We start from the raw sequence: 19,723 nt of genomic DNA on the forward strand, positions 1-19,723 counted from the left end.
CAGTGAACCCTCTCACCTCTGTCACCATGCCAACACACTCAGCAGGGATCTGATTGGCTGCTGCAGGTCGTGTGGTTATCCAGAGGCGAGCAGAGGGAAGCAGTTTCCCCCTGATGAGGTTTGTCAGCAGAACATCCACTGAGGTGGACTCTGTAGCATCAGTCAGGATCTCCTGGTTCTGGAAGTCCAGAGGAAGTCGACTCTCATCCAGACCATCAAAGATGAACAGAACCTGGAAGTGTTCAAAGCTGCAGATTTCTTTGGTTTCAGTAAAGAAGTTATGAACAAGGTCCACCAAGCTGAACTTTTTCTCTTTCAGCACATTCAGCTCTCTGAAGGTGAATGGAAATATGAAGTGGATGTTCTGGTGGGCTTTGTCTTCAGCCCAGTCCAGAGTGAACTTCTGGGTTAAGACTGTTTTCCCAATGCCAGCCACTCCCTTTGTCATCACTGTTCTGATTGGTCGATCTTTTCCAGGTGGGACTTTAAAGATGTCTTCTTGTCTGATGGTTGTTTCTGGTCTGTGTGGTTTCCTGGATGCTGTTTCAATCTGTCTGACCTCATGTTCATCATTGACCTCTCCAGTCCCTCCCTCTGTGATGTAGAGCTCTGTGTAGATCTGGTTCAGAAGGGTTGGACTTCCTGCTTTAGCGATCCCCTCAAACACACACTGGAACTTCTCCTTCAGACCAGATTTAAGTTGATGTTGACAAACTGCAGCAAGATGTTCTAAATTAACAGAGAAAGTGAAATCAGGAAGGAAACCAAATGATCTTCTGAAGATGATGTGAATAAATGTGATTCCATCTCTTCAGACATCAGTAAATGTGTGATTTATCCATCAGGTTAAATCTTTGTAGAAATCCTCTTACTGCTCTGCAGACGGTCAGCCAGCTCCTCCTGCTTCATCCTCCTCAGGAAGTTCACAGTGATCTTCATCAGTGCCTCTCTGATGCTCCTCCTCTGCTCTTCATCCTCACCTTCCAACACCTCCTCATCATCTCTCTGACTCTCTGAGCAGTCTGGGTCATCTGGACTCAGAACCTTCTGGATCTTCTTCAGCTCCTTCTTCACAAAAGTGACAATGTTGTCCTCCAGCAGCTGAAACAGAATAATATATGAAGAACACATCAGACTGAGATCATGGATCCAAACATCAGAACCATGTTGGACAGACTGACGGTCCACTGGTCCACAAAGTCCAGCATGGAGACGACTGAACAGAACCGATGGAAAAGTAGTTGTTGTACATGTACAGACCATAAATATGGAGTCCAGCTGGGTTTGATGCTGCCGGGCAGACGGACCTCTGGGAAGCTCTGAGTTCTGCTGGTCCACTCTGTGGAGGAACCAGAACAATTAGGAAGGAAGTAAATATTCATCCAGCAGTTTCACAGATGAAATCACCAAGAGCTTCACAGTAAAAGTCCTTAAAACAGAAAAACTGAGCATCAAATGAACACGATACAAATAAGTTAAAAAGAGGAAGATGAGATAAAAGGATGAAGACCAGAACCAGCAGAACCTCCCAGTAGACATTTTAAAAAGTGGGTCTTGAACTGGGACTTCAAACTGTCCACACTGTCAGCAGATCTGATGCTGGTGGGGACAGTGACCCAGAGCTTGGAGACAGTGGAGGTGAAGGTTCTGTCCACACAGGTCTTCAGGACAGTGTGTGGGACATCCAGCAGGTTCTGATGACTAGATCTGAGGTGGTGTGGACCTGGAGGACGTCTGAGATATGTGGCTGTGTGTCCATGTAAGGTTCTGTCCTGGATGTGATGCTGAGTATTTTAAAATGGATCCTGTAGGTCCCTGGAAGCCAGTGAGCTCACATTATATCTGTCCACACAGAGACAATCAGAAGGTAAAGGTCAATGAAGGACATCTGGATGTGAGCAGAGAACCAGAGGATCCAGGTAGTTGGAGATGTTTAATGTTCCTGCTGATCCACTAAGAACCAGCAGAACCTCTGATGGTCCACTTCAGCTCAGCTTGGTTCCACCAACCACATGATGAAGCTTTCCTTCCCTGCTGAACTGCTCTCACAACGCACACAGGAACCAAGTCTTGATGGGTCAGACTGGCTCTACCAGCTATTTCCCAGCGGGTCGTGGAAATGTGATCCACTGTTAATCTGACATGGAGCCAGGAAGCAGCAGAACCTCCTGATCAGCATCAACACTCCACACATGAAGACATGAAGGTGTTTTCATCAGAACAGGGCAGCTGATTTCTGGAGATAACGGATCAAACCTCTGTCTGCAGATAGAACTGGAACATCTGAGAGCTCACTGGGAGGAACTGGGTTTCTGTTCTTGACTCTTAAAGAAATGTAACGGGTCATTTCCAGAACCTCAGCCCCGACTGAGGAGACCGGTCCATACTAGGGCTGGTGATTGGCTAAAATATCACAACATGATTCCTTGCAGTGAAATCAGGATTTTATTAGTTTCCCAAAGTAACAATAAAGCTGTTGAAGAAAAATCTAGAGAAGCATTTAGACCAGAGCATTTCTGGACCCATTTTAATGAGTTGCTGCATTCTGCTAACTTGTCTGAAGCTCAACTGAAATGTAATAAATCCATTGAGATATTTAAGAGCTGAAGAACAGCTGCAGCTCTAAACTCCTGTGAGCAGGGCCGGATTAACACTTTCTGAGGCCCGGGGCTAATTACCTGGATGAGGCCCCTCATATCATGTTCTGACGCATGATGTCACCCTAACCCACAGACACATCAGCGTACACAGTAGGCCTACCAATCTATGACACACTACCGTTAACTGGTGATATTATTTCAATTCAATTAAATTCATTTCAATTCAATGGTAGCTTTATTATAATTGCAGTGTTGACAAAGCTGACAAAATGAGGATGGGAAAACAAAATGTATCTGAATTGACCTATTTGAAAATCTTGGAAAAAAGAAAGTATGAAATTGGTGATTTGGTGACTTTGGCAAATCATTACAGAAAATGTAATACACTGCATTTGCTATCAAGTACAGAAAGTTAGGCCCAAACAACATTAAATGAACTGTTTTTTTGAAAGTTACTTGATTTATAGAAATGCATCCTGTTTTGTGAACTCATCAAAAACTATAAAACAAAGTAGGGCTCACTCAAAGCTTAGTGAAGGCCCCGGTTTGGGCATTGCATGGTTAATTTACTCAAGGAGTAAGGCCCTGGTTACCTGACTCCGCCAGATAGATTTGCTCCGCATATCCATCTGGAAACCTTCCGTTGAAGTAACTTTGGGAAGGGGCGAAAATACTGGTTAGCTGATTGGCCTATGTTGGTGATAGACGGGCCAAATGAACCAATCAGATTCGTCGTCGCTCGTAACAGAGCGACGACGAAAACACAACCACAAGCCAAGCTACTCTTGCTGCTGCAGGTAAAGGCTCGTTAGCTCAGCAAATAAATACTCTGTAATTCCGATAAAACTTGCTCTATAGCCGCGCTAACGCTAGTTTCATCGGCTGAAACCGCCATGTTGTTTAGACTGAACTGACGCGCTTCCCGTTGCGTCACACCTCAACGCGCCTCAAAGCCAACGCTGATTGGACGTTCGTTTGGTGAACGGCTCCAAATTTTCTTTAACGGAGAGTAGCCAGACTGATCTGCGAGTGAAACCTTGAAAGCTCGCGAGATCAGGATGGTCTCACGAGGCTAAGGCCCTGGTACATCTCTGGTTACGCACAACAAACCCCAAGCAAGAAGACAGGCAGGAATGTAAATGCAACATATTTGGGGTGAACTGTTTAAAATGTGCACACAAACACAAACACAGCAGCGGCCTGTCAGAGAAAAAACTGAACTCACCACGTGACTTCAAAAGGCCCGTCTTCTGCTCTTCTTCCGTGCGAAATCATTAATGAGCTCCTCAAAGTCCATTTGGGCCAGCATGTCGTGCTCAATTGACATTAAAGTCAGACTGTTAAGTCTCTCCTCCAGCATTGTCGTTCTCAGCTTGTGTTTGATAATTCCAAGTTTGGAAAATGACCTCTCCCCGCTGGCATTGCTGACTGGCAATGTAAGGTAAATCCGCAGTGCTACGTCCACATTTGGAAAAACATGTTGTAGATTCCTTTCTCGAATGAATGCCAGTAAGTTAATCGGCTGCCTGTTAACAGTGGAAACTCTTGCAAAATGCACAAACTGCCCTAGTTCATCAACAATAAGTGAAAAATACTTTGCGTGTTGGAGCTGCATTATTATCTCTGATTGTACTCGCTGGCCCATGAGTGCAATAAACTCCTCGCAAATATTCGATGACAAATAGGAGGGTGTCCCCCGCCCCTTGTTTCCAAAACGTTTTAAGTGTTCGTCCAAAAAAGGGTCAAACGTGGCCAGCAACTCCAAGATGCCCAGATAATTCCCGTTGTGCACTGAGCCCAGGGTTTCATTTTCTCCCCTGAATGCGAGCCCACGCTCTGACAGAAATTTTATTACAGCCACAATTCTCCTCAATACTTCTTTCCAGTAATTCGCCTCATCTTTAAGTTGATCCTGCAGCCCTGCGTCGATCCCACGAACCTGGGTGCGTGCGAGCCAAGTAAGCACAGCCTGTCTGTGGGGCTGGCCCGCTTCGTGCATCTCCACTCGGTCAACTGAATGTTTCCAATCAGAAAATCCGTGCGTGAAAGCGGACGAATCATTACTGAATAGTTTGCAAAAAAAACAAAACACATTTCCAGTAGATGGGGAGTAAATAAGACAGCCATTCTCTTGCCACCTTCTCTCCATTTCTGAGCGAGCGACGGAACAATGTTTTGCTCAGACATCGCTTTTGATTTTTATAGCTCCTTTCAGAAGCCGAAAAATCGGCATCTTTATGTTGACATTGTGTGGGGGCTTCAATTCCCCTTCCGACCCAATAGCTTCGCATCTCCTCATTAACTTCTCCCCAGCATGCAATATCTGTTGATATATCTATTTTCTCCACTGCCTCAGAATCAACAGGCTCATCTGCTACGTTACCCACTGGTTCTTCTCCATCCCTTGTTGTTTCCTCAGAGGTTGTAGCAGTAGCACTATTGCTAGCAGGGCTAGTTGGGCTGGTTAGTTGGCTAGAACTAGCGGTGGCTGGCTGCTGTCCATCAGTTGCATCTTGGCTGGAGGTAGCCGCTACAGCAGGCTGACTACTCCACAGGTTGGTTAATTTGGGTGTTTTCTGTAATAATTCTTTGGCTCTTTCCTTTTTTATTTCTACTAATTTTCGTTTTTTTGCTCCGCTGTCCTGTTTTCTATGGCTCGACATTTTCGCTCGTTTTCGTTTTCTTTTCTTATATTAATTTTTGTCATTTGACATTCCGCGACCGGAGGCCCCCCCTAGCGGCGATGCCCGGGGCTGCAGCCCGTTCAGCCCATTCTGTAGAGACGGCCCAGCCTGTGAGGGAACAACACCAAGTCTCTGGTTCTGATCCCAGTGATTGTTCCAGCTCCAGCTGAGAAGAACTGAAACTCTTCATCACTAAAACTGAGGAAGACTTTCAGATACGATGACAAAACGGTTCAGGAACAAAGAAAGAAAGTCCAGTTGGTTCCATGTTGGGTTTGATTCAATCACTATGAATATGGGAGAGGGACTAAAGAGTCCAGTTAGCTCATTAACATGGAACAGAACCAATCAGAGTGAGCTCCAGTCCAAACTAAATCTTTGACTTTAAGCAGAGAAAAGTGTTTAATGATGGCGACTAATCAATGAGGCCCAAAAGCAAACAGATCAGAGCTGTTAAACATGATGTAGCAGCATCCAGGACGCCTCCAACAACATCCATTCTTTCCACTTTCACTGCTGTGGTTCTGGAGAACATCCAACACACACCGCTTCACATATGAACATAGAAATGTGGGAAAAAGAGCTGAGCTCACGTTAAACACATGTTGGAATAAAAACATTTCAGACTGACTCAGTTTCCACAGTTACAGCAGTTAGATACAGCTCACCTCTCTGAGGATGGAGGTCCAGGAGATTTGAAGTTAATGAAAAAATCCTTTGACCAGTCGCTCTTAAAGGACACACAGCTGGGTTCTGGTTCTGGTTGATGTTTATGTGTCAGTGTCTTAGGAATCCTGTGAGAAGAAAACTTATTTTAATTTATACATAGAGGGTCTGGGCTGAGATGTAATTGTCTACAAATTAAATAAGAGCTCTCTGGTTATTGTCTATTTAGGTTTGATGCAGAACAACTCTGTGTAAAAACTGGGACCCATATGGGTATCAGAGGTTCTGCCATATTTGAACTGATTTTGCTGAGACCCATTTGTGACCAGTGTCCGAAATTAACTTTGTTATTCACCGGCCAAGTTGGCCGGTAGATGTAAAAATCAACCGGCCAGGCATATTTTTTACCGGCCAAAATATTAATTTTGACCAGACCTCAACTTTTATAAAAATTAAGAGTGAAATTATGTTAATTATGGGGGGGGGGGTTTGGGGGCGTGGCTGACTGGAACCTGGAAGAGAAATCTTTGTTTCCTGAATTAAAAAAATATATATATTGTAGTTGATTATAAAAGACACAATATGAATTATCAGATTCACATCCAGGCGATAAAAAACACTACAGATTATCATTATTCTATCCATGTTGGCCTTATTTGTGAATGAGGCAGAGTTTCATCAAGCCAGTACGGTCAGTGGGGGTTCTAGACCAAATGTAGCAGGGGGGGTCAGGGTGGGGCCAGTGTTTTTTCACAGGGGCACAGAACAAAAGATTTGGGGGGGGGGGGGGGGGGGGACTTAACAGGTCAACATTTCATCGTTTAAAATATTAAGTAAGCCAAAGAGCCAATTGTGGCTCTGGAACTGCAGGTTGCAGACCCCTGATCTTTTCTCAATACAGCGGGAGCTTAACATGAAACAGCTTGATTTTAATTATTGTTATTTTTTTTATATTTTTTTTTTATTATTTTGTTATTTTATTATTGGGTAAAACCATAAACGAAAAAAATGCAACTGATCCAAATGACCAGTCAGTCACGTCATCTTTGTCAGCATTTATCATCCTAACAAATTTAACATCATGTTTTTAGTACAGGGGCCAGGAACAGTTCTACATGGGCACAGGCCCCTGTTGGCCCCTGTTCAGAACCGCCCCTGTGTACGGTTCAAAATTTTCCCCTCAGCTGCAACACTTAAAGCACTCAGGGTTCACGCTGCGTCTTTACGCTGATCTCACTGCTGGATTTTACCCTCGTGCGCTGCGCCCCCGATGTTACAGGTTACATGTAACGTAATTTTGCGCACCTGAATTCAAGCGCAACGCACCACGCCCACCGAAGCACCGCTGGTCCTGTGTCGTTAAAAACAAAAGAGCATGAAAAACAGTTACCGACTCTCCTACTGACTTTAATTGGGACATTTTGGTGCGAGTGGAAGGACATTAAACGTAGCGATTCATGTTTTGAAGGCTGGCCGCTGATAAAAGCACCTTGCTCCGAGAGGGGGGGCGCAGTAAGAGCGGTGAAGTACAGAGCCACAGCGCAGGTAATTAAAAAAAAATCAGAATAAATAAGAACGAAACTTATAAACAGACTAATTGGCGTTTTAGACTGTATCTGGTTAGCAGATCTGTTTTCTGATCCAGCGTGCAGCCATGACTGGTTCTGAATGTGAAAGAAGCTGAACCAGCACCGCAGAAGGCGGGTCTAGACTGAGCTCTGGATGGACAGAGCTGTGAACGGATCGTATGGGTTTTGTTATTTTTATGTTACTTTTATTTTATTTGGTACAAACATTTACTCGCCATGTGGCAGCTAGCCCTCTGAAATTCACTCGCCAAACGGGAAATTTACTCGCATTTGGCGACTGGCGAGTGTTAATTTCGGACCCTGTTTGTGACCCAGTCAGTACCTCCATAGAGGGACCAGCTGGTTCTGTTGATCTGGGTCGTATTTAGACAGAAACTAAATGTAAAGATTCTTCCATAAATGTCTGATCAGCCGTCCTTCTTTCTAGGATGAATAGTGTTGAACACATGTTGGTCATCAAGATCCAGGAAATGTTCTGGAAGTTGGTGAGTTTTTCCAGATGTGTCCTGCTGGAACCCAGAGCTCTAAGCAACAGGCTGGTGTCACTCAGCTGGTTGTGCAACACTGACTTGCTGTTTGTCAGAACCCACTGGTACCATGCTGAGCTGCTCTGTTCAGTCTGGATGAAGCAGCAAAGAGGAACAGCAGCAGCTTCAGGACCACTTGGTCTCTTCTGGCCTGATATAGTGAGAACGCTGTGTGAAAAGGGCTCTGGACACTTAGAGATGCTGATCTCACCTCTGAGCGTGGCTCTGGCTCTCAGCTTCCCCACACAGAGTGGTTTTAGAGGGAGGGACTCCCTCCTCTCTGTCCTCACACTGATCCATGCTGCTGAATTCACATCCACATCAGCTCACACACACTTTCTACCTTCACCTGCAGAGGAAACACAAATCATTCATCTGCACATCAACTCTGATCATCCTTTACATCATTAGTGCTGGAAACAGATCAGCTGCTCCTCCTCTGATTGGCTCTTCTTCTCTGCTTCATATCAGTGTCAGTTGAATGCAGTCAGACAGCAGTGAGAGGCAGAGGAAGCTGCCATCAGCTGCTGTACTTCTACTATCAGTCCACTAGATGGAGCCATGGAGCAACATTTCATCCACTGACACTGATTCACTCTGACTGAACATCAGCAACTATTTTATTTCACAATCATCAAACTCTACAAGTGGATAATCTGCTGCATCAAAGCTGAACTATTTAATAATCTGACTGAATCAAACACCTTTTAACATTGATTTCATTTTATTTTGAAAGGACTCACAGGAAGCAGCAGAAAGCTGTTGTGTCTGACTTTAACGGGAGACCAGAGTTTGATTCCAGGAAATAAAACATGAAGCAGTTTGTTGAGTGAAGAAAACAAAGAAACATCAGCTGTTCATCATGTTGTTTGGTTCCAGTTCATCAATAATCTAATAATCCTGTAGATTAGTCTTCAGACAGCAGAGATGAAACTTTGTGCTGAAATCAGAAGTGAACATGTTCTCCAGACATCAGAGAGCAGAAACAAAGAGGAAAGTTCCTCAAGACAAAGTTCTGGTAGGAAACAAAACAAACTTACAGTTTGTTCAGACGGTCCAAAGTGCTGAAGAACAAGATCTGAACAACAGACTGAGACCAAACAGAACCACCGTAGAACCAGACTGGGTGCCTCGCCTGAACAGGTTGAACTTCCGTTCAAACCGAAAGTAACTGAGAGGAACGTTCCATGACTGATGACGTCACAGGTCACATGGTTTGTAGTTTTTCTTTCAGACTAAAACAGCAGAGCGTCTGCAGTGATATCAGAGGCAGGTTGATAAAGTCTTGATGAGAAAGGAGAGAAGTTCTGCTGAAAATGTTTCCTGATGGTGATTTTCTCCTGCTCCAAACAGAGCAGGGTTCGTGGTATTTCTAGCTTTTCTGAATCTGCTTTGAAATCTTTTGTCATTCAATCATTTATCATTCTCTCCATCACTTCACATACATGAGAAGTTAAGCTATGAATCTATAACTTCCTGGATCAGATCTCTCTTTGTCTGCTTTCAGGATTGGTCCAATCGCTGCATGAAAAGTGAGATTTTCGTCCCCGTAAACTACCGCAGATCTCCCTCATTTTCGGCAGTTAACGACAATTTGCAACCCGCGCTTGTCGCCGTTTTCAGTGCCACAAATTGTCGAAACCGGACTCTGACGTATGTGGAGAGCGATCAGCTGTACTAATGGCCCTTATTAGCATATGAATGCAGCGAACCCGCGCGGCTGGCCAGGTCTGGCTTGAATAACCTACTCAGTATTGGCTGAAACCACTATTTTTAAATAAGTAAAATCGCTCGTGATTGGCAGCAAAACCACACATGGCCAGGCCAGGCTTGAACGTTCTTATTGAGTATTGGATGGAACCACTTCTTTCAAACAAGTAAAATCACTCCTGATTGGTTGGCAGATCCCCAATAACTTATTTACATATATATATATATATATATATATATTTATATTTATTATATATATATATATATATATATATATATATATATATATATATATATATATATATATATTTATTTATTCATTCATATTATGCTGTATATTCATGTTATCCTATGTAGGCTACTACACTATAATTAGGCTACCATCAAGGATATGAATGAATTTATACAGGAAATGAACATTTGCCAGGAAGATGTTTATGCAAAGAAAGAGCTTTATTAAAACAAACACCTATATACAACGCGAGGATCCAAAAATCACAACCCCGTAAACTGTCCGTTTGCCTCCTCGGGGTTGTAGGTAACTGCTGGCAGCGTTCTTTCTGAGGCAGGTCCGATGTGCAGACGCCTACTGTGCGTGGCTCTGTACTTCGGCGTCGTCTCTAACCGGGACTGCAGCTTCACACAGAGTTCAGAGAGATCCAGTGTTGTGCGCAATTCTGTTCCCCTGTGAAAATCTGTCTCCCCTGTGTCGGGAATGCGCTTTGCAGCCGTTTTCCCGGCGCTTCTAATTGATTTCTCGGTAAAACAACTCATATAATCATGTCAAGGTTGTAACAGTCAGTTTAATCGGCAGTTGTTTACAAAATTGTAGAATAAAAATAAATAAACTATGTCTTCTTACGCTGTATTGTGTTATTATAAATGGCAAGATAAACGGTCTTTTTCCAACTTTTGTCACTTTAACCTGACAAATAAAAGTAAGCCATAAAACACTATTCCAGCACCTACTGTGTATTTATGATTTTACATTGCTGAAAGAGGAGGATGGGATGGCTGATAGCAGGACACAAACATTATGGCTGTTTCTCAATTCACGAGAATGCGAGCGCGTTCTCGTGAATTGAGAAACAGCCTAAGACTTCCTGAAAACACAAGAGTGTAGACTTCCCAGTACATCCCTTTGTAATATAAAATATGACAGTTTACTGGATTAAGGAAATTTCTAGTATACTACATGCTATCACACATAATTTTTGAGAATTTAGAAACATTTGCTCTTTATTTCCCAAAGTTTTCGGGAGATGTCTGAAAGACCGTTTATTTATTTTTATTTTACAATTTTGTAAACAGCTGCCGATTAAACTGAATTTTACAACCTAGACATGATTATAGGATTTGTTTTACCGAGAAATCAACTAGAAGCGCCGGGAAAACGGCTGCAAAGTGCGCTCCCGACACGGGGGAAACAGAATTGCGCACGACACCGGCCTACGAAATGGCGGCGGCCGTCCAATCCATCCAGAGACCACGGCAACAACGCCATCTTCTTCGCCAGGCTGGAAAACAATTAAATGAGAGTGGTATGAATAAAAATCAAACGCAAGTCACAATAACATTAAACAAGGAAGGAGAAGCAGTAAAAACAAGTCACTTACAGATAATGTCGTCTTTATCAACATCGTGTAAATGTGGAATTGCACATTGCTCCCAGCAAATAGGAGGTCACCGCCTCGCTCCGGTTCATAGCACCTGCAATTTGTCTCCGAGTTGTGAAGACGGCATACTGCTTCCTGTAAATGAAAATACACTTTAATAAAGCTTGTTCTTTTGCAAGGCTACTAGGCTAATCTTAGATTTGGTTGTAGGCTAGGCTACTTTTAGCTTAGCTAGCAGTCACCGAACATATTCTTACCTAAGCTTGGGATTCTGCACCCGTCTTCTCTTCTTGGAGTTAGTCTCTCCCGCACAGTTGTTCGACTGCAGAGCCGCCAACTTGTCCTCTATGGACAGCAACCTGGAGTTTACCGAATTCGGCAGTTAAGTGAACCGCTCATTCATATCGGCACTATTAGCTGACGAGACGGTCCACTTCTTCTTCTTCTTCTTCTTTCGGTTTTTATGGCGGTTGGCAACTAACTTTAATGGTGCATTACCGCCACCAACTGGACTGGAGTGTGGTACTGGAGTCTAACCTTCCCTAATAGGTTGCAAACAAATAAAACAAACACACAAACAAACATAACGAAACAAACCAATCAAAACAAAACAAACAAAAAGATCATACTAAATTATTTTAATTAGTCCTGTATTCCTCAGGAAGCCAATTACATAGTTTACACTCATTTCCCCTGTTTTTTTTTTTGCTGAATTTCTTCTAAGTTTAGCCTCATCTGTTCTCCTTGTAATTGTAAGACTAGTCTTTGTCTTTCTTACTGATATTTATTACAGTGTACAATAACATGCTCTATAGTCTCTGGACTACCACAGAATTCAGTTGCCATCAGCATGCTTCTTCATTATTAACAAAGTTTTATTTAGACGTGTGTGTCCATACCTCATTCTAGAAAATATATCCTCCTCCTCCTTGCTTCTGTTTGTATTTCTGCTCTTTCCCACTTTATTCTGAATGTTATAGAACTGTCTTCCAGTCTGCCCACCGTCCCATAATACTGATTGTATGTGTTAATCCGTACGTACGGTATTCAAAAGCATTGCGGCTGTACGGCCGAAGTCGACGTTTCGTACGATTTTCCCTTGACTATGTTTTTGACCATACTTTTAATTTCTTCTTTGCTGTAGTGCACTTCAACATCTATATTAGAATGTCTAGCTGCTTGCTTAGCACTTTTATCTGCTAACTCGTTTCCTATTACTCCTATATGAGCTGCTACAATACCAGAGTTATATTAATTCCTGACTTTATTAGATTATTTGCAGCTTGCAGTATATCATACACAATGTCTTGCCTTGATTTTGACTGAAATGTTTTAATACTGATTAAAGCTGAGCTGGAATCTGAAGCAATTACTGCCTTCCTTGGCCTATTGACCTCCACCCAAAGCAAAGCTAGCCACACAGCGATCAATTCCGCTGTGTAAACTGCTAAATCATCACTCATTCTTTTTCCAACTTTAATGTTTAGTTTTGGAATGACATAAGCAACACCCATTCTTTTATCAGTTAGTTTAGATGCATCTGTATATATAGTTAAATCCTCACTATACCTCTCCATTAAAGTGGGACTTATTTTTAGTTCATTAAACCTCATTTCACTTAGTTTAACCTGAATGACCCAACCAAAACTTCTGACTTGAACATTTCCACGCTCTTGGCATTGCTTCAGTACCGACTGACTCATATGAGACAGTCCACTGATAGCAATCAGCAGTTTCTTCTCGTCAGTCTGCGGACTGGCTGAAAGTTGTAGATCGCGTCCAAGAGGAGTTGAAGGGGAGTTGAATGCGAGACATGGGTAAACTCCCCCTGCAACCCTGATTTGCATTTGTATAGCTCACAGCATTTTCATTTACATGTTAAAGTCTCTCCTAGAATTAGGAGGAGGGGGGGGTCATGGGGGGACCACGCCAAGCAAGGCCCACGTCAATTTCTGACAATTCACGGCAGTTTTCGGTGTTGCCTGCAAATTACCGTGAACAGCCGTTAACCTGAACTTCCACGACAATCTACAGTGCCGCATAGTGACGAAAATCACACTTTTCATGCAGTGCGAGATACTCAGGGACATGGTCGGACATTTTGTGTTTGTTTATTTAGACGATATCATTATTTACTCCTGTGATTTGGAGTCCCATAAGATGCATGTCAGATCTGTCCTGTTGCGCCTTCTGCAGAACCAGCTTTTTGTGAAGGCCGAGAAATGTGAATTTCATGTGTCCACTATGTCTTTTCTAGGCTTTGTGGTGTCCCCGAACCACATAGCTATGGATCCGTCTAAAGTAAGCGCAGTTACTGACTGGCCCCTTCCTAAGGATAAAAAACAATTGCAGAGATTTTTGGGGTTTGCAAACTTCTATCGAAGATTCATAAGGAATTACAGTCAGATAGCTGCACTTCTACATGCTCTCACATCCTCCAAGCTAAGATTCTGTTGGAATGAACAGGCAGACCTAGCTTTTCAGAGACTTAAGAATTTGTTTACTTCAGCACCTGTTCTGGTTTCCCCTGACCCAGAGAGACAGTTTACCGTGGAGGTGGATGCATCTAGTACCGGGGTTGGGGCTGTTCTCAGTCAGGAGGCCAAGGACGGCAAGATGCACCCTTGTGCGTTTTTTTCTAAGGGACTCACAAGCGCAGAGAGGAACTATGACGTGGGGGATCGGGAACTATTAGTGGTTAAGCTAGCTCTGGAAGAATGGAGACATTGGCTGGAGGGGTCCAAGGTTCCCTTTTTGGTTTGGACGGACCATAAGAACTTAGAGTACCTTAAGACTGCTAAAAGACTTAACCCTAGACAAGCAAGATGGGCTCTCTTCTTCGGACGTTTCAATTTTTCTCTGTCTTACAGACCCGGGACTAAGAATGTAAAGCCTGATGCATTGTCCAGGGTGTTCAAGGCGGACGAGGAGAGCACCAGAGGTGCAGAGGAGTATGTTTTACCTAAATCTGTGAGGTGTGCCATTACTATGGTTAATTTAGAGCAAGAAGTTAGAGGGGCCCTCTGTAACCACCAGCCCCCAGAAACCTGTCCTAAGAATCGCCTGTTTGTTCCTGACTCTTTGAGAAAGCGGGTACTAGAGTTCTGCCATGGGTCCCGCTTGTTTTGTCATCCTGGTGTTACTAAGACTATGGGTATTATTCGGACACAATTCTGGTGGCCTTCTCTGTCTGCTGATGTGCAGGAGTTTGTGGCAGCATGTTCTCCTTGCAATCAGGCTGAAACATCCAGAAGACCCCCAATCGGTTTACTACGACCCTTACCCATTCCATCTCGGCCTTGGTCTAATATTGCTATGGACTTCATCACCGGTTTACCCAGTTCAGAAGGTAACACAGTTATACTAACAATCATTGACAGATTCTCCAAGATGGTCCATTTGGTTCCGCTGCCCAAACTCCCATCCGCTAAGGAGATGGGGGAGATTCTGGCCCGTGAGGTCTTCCGCCTCCATGGTCTTCCGACGGACATAGTCTCCGACAGAGGTCCTCAGTTCGTGGCACGTTACTGGAAGGAGTTCTGTGCCATGCTGGGGATCTCTGTTAGCCTGTCGTCGGGTTTCCACCCCCAGACAGATGGGCAGACAGAGAGGGCCAATCAAGAGGTAGAGACCAAACTACGGTTGTTGTGTGGGTCAGATCCTACTAAGTGGTCAAACCAACTCTCATGGATCGAACATGCCTTGAATTCCACTCCTTCTAGCACCACTGGGCTCTCTCCGTTTTATGTTGTTTTTGGTTTTCAGCCACCGGTGTTCACCATCCAGGAGAGGGATTCAAAGGTTCCATCAGCCCGATTGTCAGCTATGAGGGGCCAGCGAGCCTGGAGGAGAGCTCGAAGAGCTATTGGGAACTCATTGGAGAGTCAATCCAAGGCTGCTAACCACCACAGGGTTCCGGCACCTGAATATCGGGAGGGCCAAAAGGTGTGGCTGTCCACCAAGGATTTGCCTCTGAGGGTGGAGAGCAGGAAACTGGCACCTCGGTTTATCGGGCCGTTCCCCATTGCTAAGGTGGTGAACCCGGTGGCCGTCCGCCTCCAGCTTCCTAGCACAATGAGAATTCACCCTACTTTTCATGTGTCCCGGGTCAAACCTGTTGTGATTTCTAGATTCAGACTCTGAATCAGATTCAATTCAATTTTATTTTATTTATATAGCGCCAATTCATGAAACATGTCATCTCAAGGCACTTTACAAAGTCAAGTTCAATCAGATTATACAGATTGGTCAAAAATGTCCTATATAAGGGAAACCAGTTGATTGCTTCAAAGTCCCGACAAGCAGCATTGCAAGTGATGAAAGTGATTTTGATGATTCATAATTTCTTTGTGTTTTCTATTGTAATTCTCAAGTCGTAACTACCTGAAGTGATCCTAAAAAGTTTAACATCTCTTTCTGGGTCCAACAAAAAAAGTCATTGTTTAAAAACAGAAATGTCTTTGTGCCTAGTTTTCATTGATCAAATTTTAGCTGTGTTTCAGTTACTTCCTAAAATTTTGCTTCCAATATTGTAACTGGTCTGTTAGGTGATAAAATTCACACCACTTTTCATAGTTATTAGTTAACCAGACACAAAAGGATATCTTGCCATTAGAGCTTTTCAATTGAAAATTCAAAGAATTGCAGTTTTCATGTGCAATAAAGATATATTTTGGGAGATTGTGAAATTGTTAAAAAGTGTATTTTTTCATTTAGAATAACTCCTTACTTAAAGCATGCAGAACATTGCCGCTTTATAAGCTCTGAGTAAGTATGAATGTCTGTGGGAATCAAAATTTTGAGTCCGATCGCCTTAATAATAAAAAAGTTACAAGGGTTTGAAAATGGTAGAAGACCCAAATTTGTCACTTTTTTGGGTAAACTGCCACCTTTGGCACCCATTTTCTCAAATACTGGCAGGAATCCCATGGAGAACTTTTTTTTCCAGCACGAGTACATATTTAAGATTGGAAAACTGCTATCGAAAAGTAGTCCCCAGGTTAGTGGAGCGAAATCCTATTTCTAGCCTCATTTTGAGCTTCAGCCTATGGCCTATGTTGGAGGTCGGGGGCCGGAGCGAATGAAGCCCAGCTGGTGTTAAGACCAAGGACTGCAGCTGACATCCAGGCCCGCGCTGCCCTCCTCCCTAATCCCAGAGAGGAACACGTTGCGGCAGAATCTAAACTCTGTATGGAGACTGGGGTTATGGTGTGCTAGGCTGAGTTAAAGAGACATGCTCTGCACAGCGGTGATGTCAGCAGTGTAGGAAAGAAAAAGAAAGTTGATACTGATTTGACACTGATTTGCACAAGGCTGCCCTAACCCTTTTTTCTGAAGAAGATCTAACCATTGTGGGCATGGCAATGAATGCTGGGCCAGAGGCCGTGGGTGTGGACAGTGGTCCCGTTCTGATTAATGTCACAACTGTGGACAACTGGGACATTGGAAGAACGACTGCCTGCAGGAACCACAGCTGCCTGATGACAGCAACTGATGGGATTGGATCCTGGATCTGGAGGCCAACCTCGCTGAGAAGCGACCTGCTGAGGGGCATGAGGCACACACACACACACACACACACACACACACACACACACACACACACACACACACACACACACACACACACACACACACACACACCACTACACCTGTGTTTGAATGCTTCTACTGATCCACATAGTTTGCTCACAGAGGCCATCACACACTTAGAATGTAACACAGCTGTTACAACAGGTACGTATCTCCACACAGAACCCCGTGCTTTAAATTAAATGCCTTTAAAAATGTTTTCTATGATGGTGATGGCCGAAGAAATTTCTTTTGTTGTTGATTCAGATGTAACTCATCCTGTTTTATCTGCTAAATGTATCAAGGAGCAGCCAAAGCTCAGTGGTCATTATGTTCATTCTGTCTCTGCTTCAGGTGAAACAGGGAAAGTTTCTCTGTTCCTTTAAAGTTTTACACTCAGCAGGGAGTGCAGCTGAAGCATTTTTTATGTGTCTACATTGTGTCCTTTAAATGTTATGGGTAGAGATTTAATGTGTAGATTGGATAACTATCACTTTAACCTATGATGGACTGACGGTTCACACTCAGGACTCTGACTTTACTGCAGTACATTGGGCCCTAGATAAATCTTTCTATGCATACGAATGGAAGCTTCTAGCTGCTCCTGTGCCTCAACATTTTGTCTCAGCAGTAAATGCTGTGACACCTGACAGTGACATAATGATTCAGATGACTTACATTGTACTTCCCTTGTGTCTGACGGACCTGACTGACTCCTAGAAATGTTCTCATTTAATACGTTGATGATTTGTTAATCTGTGCAGAATCCGCTGATCAATGCAGAACAGACATGTTAACATAGCTTTAACATCTCTATGAAAAAGGGCAAAAATTCTTAAAATATAAATGCAGTTTGTGCAGGAGGAAGTCACATTTTTGGGCCATGTTCTTTCACATAAAAGCAGAACCTTGTCACCTCAGCGGATCAAAGCGGTTCTAAAAATCCCAAAATAAATCACATAGAAGCAAACAATGTCATTTCTGGGTATGACAGGTTACTGCAGAGCTCACATTCCAAACTACTCCAAGCTTGAATCTCCGTTTTCTGCTTTAATTCACGGACGGGGACAAGCAGCTGCTGATAAAATCACATGGACGTCTGAGGCAGAACTGGCTTTCCCTCTTTGAAAGCAGACTTGTCCTCTGCACCGGTGCTGGCTTTGCCAAATTCTGAAAAATCATTTATTCAAATGGTGGATGCAATTTCTAGTTTCATGTCATCTGTTTCGTTGCAATCTCATGGTGACAAATTGCGACCTGTGGCTTATTATTCAAGTAAACCTGATGCAGTTGCAGCTGGTTTACCTGGTTGGCTGCGCTTTAGTTTTGCAGCTGAGAAAGCAGTGTTAGCGTCAAGTTACATTGTTGGCTACAACCCTCTGATAGTTTTTTGTTCCACATTCTGTTTCTATCATCCTCCTGGAACATAAGACTTCTCATTTACTGGCAGCAAGGTGGCTCAAATATTCTTCAACTTTATTGCACATGCCTAACATCAACATTCTGCTGCTGGTTTAAAGGTATACTATGCAACCGGGGTTGATTTTCCAGCGAGGCTCCCCCCAGAGGGCGAAAGTAAAAGTGCACTGTTGTAAAGATGCTCAGCTGTTCTGGTTTCTCCGTCAAGCCAGGCGCGGTTGTTTTGAGCTTAGCAGACAGGCGAACGCAACGAAAAGTCGAAAAAACGGCAGTACAAACAATGACTAACACAGTGAAAGTATGAACATCAGAGTTTCCCGCAGCGCTATATTGGCGAGGCGGCCGCCGCGGCACCACCTCGCCGCGGTACCGCGGTACCGCCTCGCCGCGGTACCGCCTTAGCAACATTAAAAAATAAATAAATAAATAAATAATAATAATAATTAATAATAATAATAATAAAACTTGATATTCTTGCATGTTTATTTGACGTTCTTTGTTGTTGCTTTCGCGCATGCATATAGTGCTCAAACACCTGAATTCATCTCTTTAACTGAGGCTTGTGAGTTGGTGGAAGGAAAAGCTGTGGTATCGACGCACGGACTGTTTCATGCCTCCCGAGGGGCGATGCTGGATTTGGTTAAAATATTGGTACACAAATGGATTTTCAATGGTAGCTAAAAATTACAGCAAAAAGTATTTGATCTGTGCTTCTCACAACCCGTCTAGGGTTTCTGCACAGCCACAAGCTGGATATCCCTCTCCATAATTTCCATTCCAACATCTGATGATGGATTTCATTGAGCTGACACCTGCTGAAGGAAAGAAATATTGTCTAGTGTTTGTGGACATGTTCTTTTTCTCTTCGCTGTGTTTCCTAAGTGCTTTAGGGGACGGAGACATTCAAACACTTCTTTCCTTTGAATTAAATAACTTACAAAGACAAAGATGCATCTTTTCACTTAATTGATAATTATTAATAAACACTACAAGACCATCATGACGAGCCTGCCAGGATTTGCACCATCATCTTGAATCTTCCCACTGTGGGACACTGCATTGAACTATTCCTAATTAACCTTTAGACTTATTTAAATTAATTATACAATTGTTCTGACTGTGACCCAAATAGTAAAAACAGAAGAGATGTATTAAATAATAAATGGCAAGGATACATTCATTTATTATATCCTTTTATTTCAAGTAACATTTCAAAGTTCATATAAAGTTATTAAAAATATGTTGGCATTGATTGAAATAAGTTATTTTTATTTTGTGGGGAATGGCAGGCGGAAATTGTATTTTTCTACAGGAGTACGGTCTGTGAAGGTAGCACAGGTG

Source organism: Fundulus heteroclitus, unplaced genomic scaffold, assembly GCF_011125445.2.
Source record: "Fundulus heteroclitus isolate FHET01 unplaced genomic scaffold, MU-UCD_Fhet_4.1 scaffold_111, whole genome shotgun sequence".
Taxonomy (NCBI): domain Eukaryota; kingdom Metazoa; phylum Chordata; class Actinopteri; order Cyprinodontiformes; family Fundulidae; genus Fundulus; species Fundulus heteroclitus.